The sequence below is a fragment of the Narcine bancroftii genome, chromosome 2 (assembly GCF_036971445.1).
Source record: "Narcine bancroftii isolate sNarBan1 chromosome 2, sNarBan1.hap1, whole genome shotgun sequence".
NCBI lineage: Eukaryota > Metazoa > Chordata > Chondrichthyes > Torpediniformes > Narcinidae > Narcine > Narcine bancroftii.
The window spans coordinates 28,095,078-28,104,442 of NC_091470.1; the positions used below are offsets into that span (position 1 = coordinate 28,095,078).

At 45.0% G+C, this 9,365-nt stretch overlaps 1 long non-coding RNA gene across 1 annotated transcript; it reads right to left on the reverse strand.

Moving 5' to 3' along the window:
* Positions 1-1,254: 1,254 nt before the first annotated feature.
* Positions 1,255-7,392, reverse strand: LOC138752277 (uncharacterized). The gene is made up of 3 exons (XR_011350472.1): positions 7,234-7,392; positions 7,010-7,120; positions 1,255-2,317 (listed from the first exon to the last, which is right to left on the reverse strand). It is a non-coding gene; the product is annotated as an uncharacterized lncRNA (long non-coding RNA).
* Positions 7,393-9,365: the final 1,973 nt, after the last annotated feature.

Sequence of the window (9,365 nt, forward strand, 5' to 3'; positions counted from 1 at the left end):
TCGTTTATCTACAAGTCATGCTTGGTATTGCTGCTGCTCTCACTGTAGGTTTTCTCAACGGTGGAGAGGGTTTTGCCCATGATGTCCAGGGATGTGTCCACAAACTTTTGCAGGACTTTCTATTCAGAAGTATTGGTATCCCTATACTAGACCATGATGCAGCTGGCCAGCACACTTTCCACCACACATCTGTAGAAATTTCCCAGGTTTCGGGTATCATGCCAAACCTCCGCAAACTCCTGAGGAAGTAGAGGTGTTGACGTGCCTTAGCAATGTTTGTCACACTGTCAATAGATTTATATGGCAGAGATTGTGTCAAAAGCTTTAAAAGAAGGTTTCTATTCATTGACTGCACTGTGTCATTTTATTTTTAGTGTGTCAATGGCTCTTTCATGCAACCATTGTCAGTCAAATAGTGTTGAATGACATTTGGGAAAACTGCTGGCACCAGACCATAAAGTGATGTAAGAAGTCAGCTCAAGTTTTTCATCAAGATCATTTTTCTTGAGTGTGTTCTATTTTCCCATTTCCTCATTAGAGTAAATTTGAAGGGAGCACCTGCAGAAGGATCTTCCATCAAATGCACTCCTGTTTTGGTTTCTAAGGATAATCGTTAAACATATATGATGCTTCATTACAAGGTTTCTATTCATCGGCTTCAGCCCTTGTGGAATTTAAGGGTGTGTTTGATGAAAATCTCCATCTCGCACCAAAGTAGCACCTCCCCTTGATTTATTAATGAGCCTAAAATTTGATCTAGTACTTCATTGACTGAATACTGCATTGTTTTGCAATCTTCCTAAATTTTAAAGTTTTTCCATCACAATTCCCTATCTGATGTTACATGTTGGGATCTCCGCATTTGTCAAATTTGAGAGGAGTTTAAAATTTGAGTGTGCAGCTTTTCCAAATCAAAAATCTCTGACGATGCATTGCCCAGAACAATCCTATTTTATCAAGCTTTAGCCAAAGTTTTGTTCCTCTTCCACCAGAAGCATACAAAAAAATATGTACAATTCCTTGGAAAATGTAAACAGTCTCTGTCATGTTAAGTAAGGCATTTCTTGGGAATCTCACTAAACTTGGTTCCTTTTTTATTCATTCAAAGGATGTTGTCTTGGGTAAACTTATACCTTTCACTGTGTTCGTTTTAGATTGGTCACAGTGTTTGAACTACCGAAAGAAAATAGACACACACACTGAGAGCAGTTCAGATTATACAAATGTTTATTACAAATTCAAAAGCTGATTTCACACTACAATATGCAAGCCCTTCCCAACTATACTTATCAACGCTTGGACTGGTCCCAACTGCCGAATCGAGGCAACGACTGCACACTTGTAGTAGGTTGTCAGGACGCCGGTAGCAGCTTCTCCACCTCCCCTGACCGCGACGTTGGCTGGACTCCAGAAGTTCTTCTTCTTGCTGAGAGATGTTGCCACCTCTCGGAGAGTCTCAACTTCAGCAGTGGGACCATGACTTATATTACCCAAAAACTGCTAACCAAGCACCTATTCCTAGCACAGCAAGAAAGATAAGCAAGCAAGCTAGCATGCTAGGCTTCTATCGAATAACATAGTTTTCAGCTTATCACTTTGAATTCAATGGTTTATTTTGCATCAAGGCTAGGCCTCTGACAGTCTGTGACCAAAACAAGCAGGAAGATTAAATGTTCTCGGTACACAGATGTCCTTTCTTCAGATAACAGCATCTCTGACCCCTCGGTGGAATTTTGCTTATGTCTGCTGATTCTAAAAACAATTAGGTTCTCAACCTTGCAGAACCCAAAGCTGCAAGTTTAAAAAAAAAGGTTCTCAGCTCTGCAGAACCAAGAGCTGGTAATTAAGAAAAAAACAGGTTAAAAAAATAGGTTAGAATCTTCCATTACATTCCACCCCTTGGTCATAGGCTGTCAGACATGAGACTTGACAAGCATTTGAGTACAAAAAGAGTGTAAAAGAGAAATTAAAACTACAATAATCACAAAAACAAGCAATAAAGCGAGCAACCAACGGAGAATAGTGTGGCCCAACCCCCCAAATGTACCAGCTAACCATGAAAAAGTATTGCAACCAAGGCTCACATGATCCTTGTTGGCCACAATACCCAGACACTGGAGCTCACGAACAGATTTTGAAACATGCTGAACAATAACATAAGCTGCACGAGGCGGGTGACCGAGGACTTCCTTGATGTAATGCATCAGACCGTGTCTCCCACGGACAACTCCCTCGGAACGTCCTTGTTATTACAAATCCAATTGTTGGCACCAAAGCAGCTATTAAGCCAGATCACCAAGAGTGTAAAATGGAGAACCTGGAACAAAGAAGCCTGACACATGTCACTCACGATACCATAAGCGTTCAGTGTTTAAACAGACTAAATCATCCTATCCCTCAATAGCTACCCACCGAGTGTTACCCTGGGCAGGTGTCACTATTTCCCCTTTTACAGGAGGGCCACTACCTGGTGGTCCCACCCATACCTTTTATCCAACATTCTCTAGTTCAGGAGTGGGGGGCAATGACTGTTTTTCCTCTGGAATAGGCTGTAGTTCAGAAGCGTGAAGAAGTCAGTAGAAAGGTGTACCTCCTTTTAAAGGGCGATGATTCAAATTGTCGACTGCCTGCTGCAGCACATGACACCACCCCTTCAGGGTTCCCAGTGGTGTTAACAAACAAATTTGTTCCTTCAGTAAGCATTCATTTGTTCATCTAACCCAGCAGCCTGCGGGTAATAAGGAATATGGTGAACCCATAAGATACCGTTGTCATTTGCCCAATCACAGATTGCCTTCCCGGAGAAGTGCGAGCCATTATCAGACTGAATCTCCTCTGGTACATCATAACGAGAAATTAAATGATTTAGTCCTTGGATAGTGCTAGCTTGGTCAGCCGTCTTGGAGGGAAAAGCAAAAATCAGGCCCGAAAAAGTGTCAACTCTTACTAGGAGGTAACGTTTACCCATACAGTCTGGCATAGGGCCTATGTAATCAATTTGCCAAACCGCAGCTGGGCGAGCACCCCGTTTTATTCGGCCATGGGGACCAGGAGGAATGGTACGGGACTTCACAAGATGACATTCTGGGCATGTACGCACGAGCATGCGGACATTAGCCTGATGGATGGGTAAAGCATGTGTACGGGCCCACATAGTTGATCCCTTCTCCCCCAAATGACCACTCTGTTCATGTGCCCATCGAGCCAGGGGGATGGTATCAGCACGGCTGATGGTGGCAAGCTGATCTGCTACTGCATTATGTTGAGCCATGTTAGTCGCCATATTGGTATGGGCATCAACGTGATACACAGTTATCTCACGGTGGTGGGAAGCATCCCACAACAGCTGCCACAGCTCTTTGCCCCACACTGGGCGGTCATGTATCATCCAGTCATTCTTTTGCCAATCATGCATCCATACTACAAGTCCATTAGCCATAGCCCAGGAATCAGTAAACAAGCGAAGAGGGTGATCATGGGGATCTAGTGGTAAAGTGACTGCCTTCAACTCAGCATACTGACTGGAGCCACCATCCCCCTCCTCTGATAAGTGAGTTCCTGTCTTGGGATGGTAAGCCACTGCCTTCCACTTTTGCTTTCCTTGCACCCACCGGCTGCTACCATCAGTAAACCAGGCATCCTCTTGTTCTGCTGGAGTGAGCAAATCATATGGTTTACCCCACTGAACTGGTGAAGGTGGTAAAGGAGGGGGCAAGGCAGATTCAACGTCCTCATGACGAGACGGAAGATCAGCCACCTGTTCGTGTATGCGGCCCACCCCTTCAGGCTCTCTGGTTGCACGATTCTGAATATACCACTTCCATTTAACAATAGAAGACTGCTGCGCCCGCCCGATCTTTAGATTAGCATCATTAGCCAGGACCCAATTCATTATAGGAAGTGCAGGTCGCAATTGAACATCTGCATCGCCTGTCATTCTTTCAGTCTCCAGCAGGGCCCAGTAACAGGCTAGTAACTGTTGTTCAAAAACAGAATAACGAGTGGCAGCCTCAGGCATGGTACGTGACCAGAATCCCAGTGGGACTCGGCGACCCTCTTGTTTCTGCCAGAGGCTCCAGCAGGCAACATCATCAGTAACGGAGACCTGTAGTTCGTAGGAGGTATCTGGGATGCGGGGAGCAATGGGCAGGGCCTGAAGAATAGCCTGCTTGGCGGACTGGAACACCCTTTCCTGATCGTTACCCCATACAAAGTCTGTTTTCTTTCGGGTAACCTTATACAGAGGACGTAAAAGCAATGCCAAGTGTGGAATATGGTGTCACCAATATCCCAATAACCCCAGGAAACGCAGGGTCTCTTTTTTGTTAGTAGGAGTGGCCAAGTATGCGATTTTATTGCGAACTTTATCAGGAACCACTTGTTCTCCAGCATGCCACTGAATTCCAAGGAAAATAACTGTCTGGGTCAGGCCCTGTACCTTGGCGGGGTTAATGGCCCACCCTCTTTGCATCAGGGTATCTTGGACACTCTCCAAACCTTCCTGCACCATCTCTTTTGTGGCCCCTTGGATCATCACATCATCAATATAATGGTGAATTGAGAGGGAAGGTGATACTGGCACTGTCTCCAGGTCAAGGGCAATTAGGCTGTGGCAAAATGTGAGAGAGTATACATAACCCTGAGGGAGGCGGGTGAAGGTATACTGGTGCCCCTTCCAGGTAAAGGCGAACTGATCCTGTGAGTCCTCAGCTATAAGAATACTGAAGAAGGCGTTAGCGAGATCAATGACAGCACACCATGTTCCTGAGTTCCCAGTAGCAATGTTTTCAATAAGGGTAACAATGTCCGGAACTGCTGAAGCAAGTGGTGGGGCATGTTTGTTCAAAAAGCAATAATCAACTGTCATTCTCCAGGAGCTGTCCGGCTTCTGGACCGGCCAAACAGGGCTATTAAAGGGTGACGTTGCAGGCCTCACTATCCCTTCTTCTTGCAAAGCATCAATGGTGGCACTAATCTCTTCTTGCCCTCCAGGGAGGCGATATTGTGGAATGCACACTGGTTTCATGCGGGGTGGCAGCATCACAGGATCCCACTTAGCCTGACCCACTACTAGTTTTTTTTGTAATAGTCCGAATTCCAAATGCAAATCCCCCTTGGCTAGTATTAAGGGCCATACCGGCCAACATATTAATACTCAGGATACACTCGTCAGTAGCAGCCATGAGGGCATGTAACCAGATAGGGGAAGGGCTATCACCCACCATGGCACGGACTTTTATTTCCTTTGCCAGGGTGACCGCCCCTCCCAACCCCTCTATTCGAAAGGTCGGTCCAGTCCAGAGGTCGGGGTTACCGCACCGGTATCGACCAAAGCCTGCTCGATAGAAGCAGCAGGGGGAGCAGAGGGCACAGCTGGGCCAGGAGGACTCAGCAGCTGGGGATGATGTTCCCCTGCCTTTCTCTTATAAAGGGCATAAAGGACCGCAGTAGGTTTCCCTTCAATATCACTTTTAGGTACGCCTAACTTTAACAAGGTTAGAAAAAGGTCCTTTCTTGTCGGTCCGTTATTAGTAGCAGCCCCTCTCTTTTCATCCTGCTTGTCTGATTTAACCTGGGTTGTACATGAGTGGATTTTACCTCCCAACTCTAATTCTCGAAGCCCAGATAAGGCGTGCATCGCCTCAGACACAGGGTGCCCAATTAGTGGACTAGTTAAGGACAGAACCAATCCCAGTGTGGTGGGTTGGGCGGAACGAACCATTCTGGTATGCATTCCGGCCGTGAATATCTCTTCATCAGGGCTCCCCCCGTGTACCCATAGCCTCAAACGCCCTGCATACAAGGCAGAGGCCAGGGCCTGTTGATGAATTACTGCTATGCCCTCCTCTGGGGTTCTCCAATTGTTCTGCAAATGTAAATCCCAATCTACTGGTGATGGGTATACTCACATCAGGGCATCCCCTAGAGTAGTAAGTAAGTAATCCATCTCTCTCCCTCTACCCCGCAGCTCAGCAGTGACCCTGATATCAGTAGACAATGTTCCTAATCCCAACAATTCCTCAGGGGTTAAAAATACATTACCCCCTCCTTGTTCCCAGACATGCAGGAGCCAGGCTGCCAGAGTGTCTCCTGCCTTTTGCCTAAATTAATCTCCAATGGCAGCCAGCTCTTTTACAGAGAAGTCACGTATCGTTGACTGCTTCCGACCCCTGTTCCCACTTTGGCCCGCAGGGTACTCCACCCAGTCTAGGGGAGGAGGTCGAGGCCATCCCGTAGAGGGAGTAGGCCATAGAGCATAAGCAGGGGTTTGGGTATTTTCCCCTGGGTCCACGTGGGAGACCGGGGTATCTATCCCTTCAATCTCTACCCTTACATCATCCCCCCTTCTGTCTCTTTGGGAAGTCTGCTGCCTTATGGGGCGGGTGTGAACACCAGGTGGTGGAGAGGGTAGTATGTTAGACACATGCTGAGGAGTATCTGCATTATTACCATTGTCATTCCAGATATTCCCATCCCAATCCTCAATTTCATCAGGATGGTCACCATTCATTATCATGGCACAAATACGATATGGATCGGGTTCTACTCCTTGCCTTCCCTTATCTGCATAGAGCTGCTGCCAGAGTTTAATATTACGGCAGATTGTTTGGACATGCTTATCTTCCAATTCTTTGGCTCTGTCCTGACTGGTGCGAACAATTTCACTCATCATGGAACAGCATTGTCGCATGGCTTCTAGCTCCTCCTCTAATTGCTTTCTCTTGCGCTGAGATTCTACCTCTCTTTGAACTGATTCTGCTTCACGCTGAACGGAGTGGCGTAAGGCTGTGGCCAGCAACCAAAAACCATCCGTCAGCGTCCCCTTTTTATCGGGAAATTTTCTTTCTCGAAGGAGAGTGGCAACCCGCTCTCCCAGAGGCGCACTTGATTAATCTAACTTCTCATCCCAACTAATGGGTGGTCCCAACAAAGACAGGGTATTGGCCAACATGCCAAACCCATTGTCTTTGGAAGTCCATCCAGGAATCAAGAACTGCTCAGGGCTCACCTCTTTCTTTCGGCGAAACATCTTGAGACCAACCCTGCTCGCTGTGCCAATTGTCTTGGGTAAACTTATACCTCTCACTTTGTTTGTTTTAGATTGGTTCCAGTGTTTGAACTACCGAAAGAAAATAGACAGACACACCGAGAGCAGTTCAGATTATACAAATGTTTATTACAAATTCAAAAGCTGATTTCACACTACAATATGCAAGCCCTTCCCAACTATACTTATCAACGCTTGGACTGGTCCCAACTGCCGAATCGAGGCAACGACTGCACTCTTGTAGTAGGTTGTCAGGACGCCGGTAGCAGCTTCTCCACCTCCCCTGACCGCGACGTTGGCTGGACTCCAGAAGTTCTTATTCTTCTTGCTGAGAGATGTTGCCACCTCTCAGAGAGTCTCAAACTTCAGCAGTGGGACCATGACTTATATTACCCAAAAACTGCTAACCAAGCACCTATTCCCAGCACAGCAAGAAAGATAAGCAAGCAAGCTAGCATGGTAGGCTTCTATCGAATAATATAATTTTCAGCTTATCACTTTGAATTCAATGGTTTATTTTGCATCAAGGCTAGGCCTCTGACAGTCTGTGACCAAAACAAGCAGGAAGATTAAATGTTCTCGGTACACAGATGTCCTTTCTTCAGATAACAGCATCTCTGACCCCTCGGTGGAATTTTGCTTATGTCTGCTGATTCTAAAAACAATTTTGTTCTCAGCCTTGCAGAACCCAAAGCTGCAAGTTTAAAAAAAAGGTTCTCAGCTCTGCAGAACCAAGAGCTGCAAGTTTTAAAAAAAGGTTCTCAGCTCTGCAGAACCAAGAGCTGGAAATTAAGAAAAATACAGGTTAAAAAAATAGGTTAGAATCTTCCATTACAGATGTAGACTTCGCAAGCTGAGCCTGCACTTTGTTGCCCTTGAGAAGGTGGCAGTGAGTTGCCTTCTCTTGGATATACCATCAAAATTTCCCATGAACCGGTGCAGAAATATTTAATTTCTCTTTGCGGTTGAAGCAGACTGAATATATATTTATGTCAATAAATAATGTAATGCTTCAAATTAAATCAAAAATAATACTCCAATTTATTTGGGGAAAAAAAAGAGATTAAAACCTCTTTTAGCTATGGAGGGTCTAAGGGTGTCATTGCACCTCCTTATGCTAAACCCAATTTACATATAGAATCAAAGGGCCATAAACTTCTACAGCATGGAAAAAGGCCGGGGGTGGGGGGGGCGTGGCAAGATGGCGTAGGGAACAGACGTGCCTTCCAAACTTCTCCTGACTCTGATTTATTGTTTTGTCTTTAAGTGCCCGTTAAAGTTCTTTTAAAAGTTTATAAATAATAAGAGGTGTTGGATTAGTGCCTAATGGTTTATATGCAAAAAAAAGGGTAAAAGAAAACATCAACAGACTGTTAAAAAACTACATTTTCCGAAATTGTCTGAGCCTACTTGTTTACAAGAAGCCAGGACTCAGCGTAGAATGGATCCAGAGGAAGACGTACAGAGTTCGGCATTGAAACTCCATTTTAAGCCGGTGAGGCTCTTTGAAGGTCGCATTCAACAGCTTTCAGATCCAAGAGCTGGACGGGTGCCAGTATTTCACACAACGGCCACTGTGAGTGCTGTTACTCAGACTTTGACAGTTGAATTAGCTGGGGCACCACCAGCTGGAGAGTTAAAGAGCTGTCATTCTACTGCTACAGTGGTGGCACTGCAAAATGCATCTTCAATTACAATGGTTTTTCCAGACATCGATTCAGTGAAGATGATTAAAGAGATTTGGCTTAAAGATAACTCTGATCTTCAGTCTCCTGGCATTGCTGGGGGGACTTTGAGAGGGATTTTTATACGAAGTCAAACTGCTAGAAAAGATACTAAATTAAGGGAAGGGACAGAAGATCCCGTGGTCTCTAAGGAACAGCAAGACCCCATTATGCCTGAATCTACTTCTGTTGAAATGTCTGTTAAGGATCTTGAAGATAAGATATATTCTGTATCGAGTCACTTAGCTAATTTTGTGAACCTGTTTATTTCCAAGATTAATGCGATGGCGAAAGTCATTAATGGAGCTTTTAAGCTTGAAACCATTGAAAGATTTGAAATGTGTGATCGAGGTTTAGTCGATGCACAGGATCAACTGCAAGATGAAAATAGAATAATTGAAACATTGCAGATCCAAGATAAAAATTTAGCAAAAAAGGTTGATTATTTGGAGAATCAATCTAGACGGAACAACGTGAAAATTGTTGGTTTGCCAGAAGGCATAGAAGGACCAGATCCAAGAAATTTTTTTACTGAATAGATTCCACGAGTGTTAGGACAGGATAAATTCCCTGAAGGTTTAATACTGGAACAT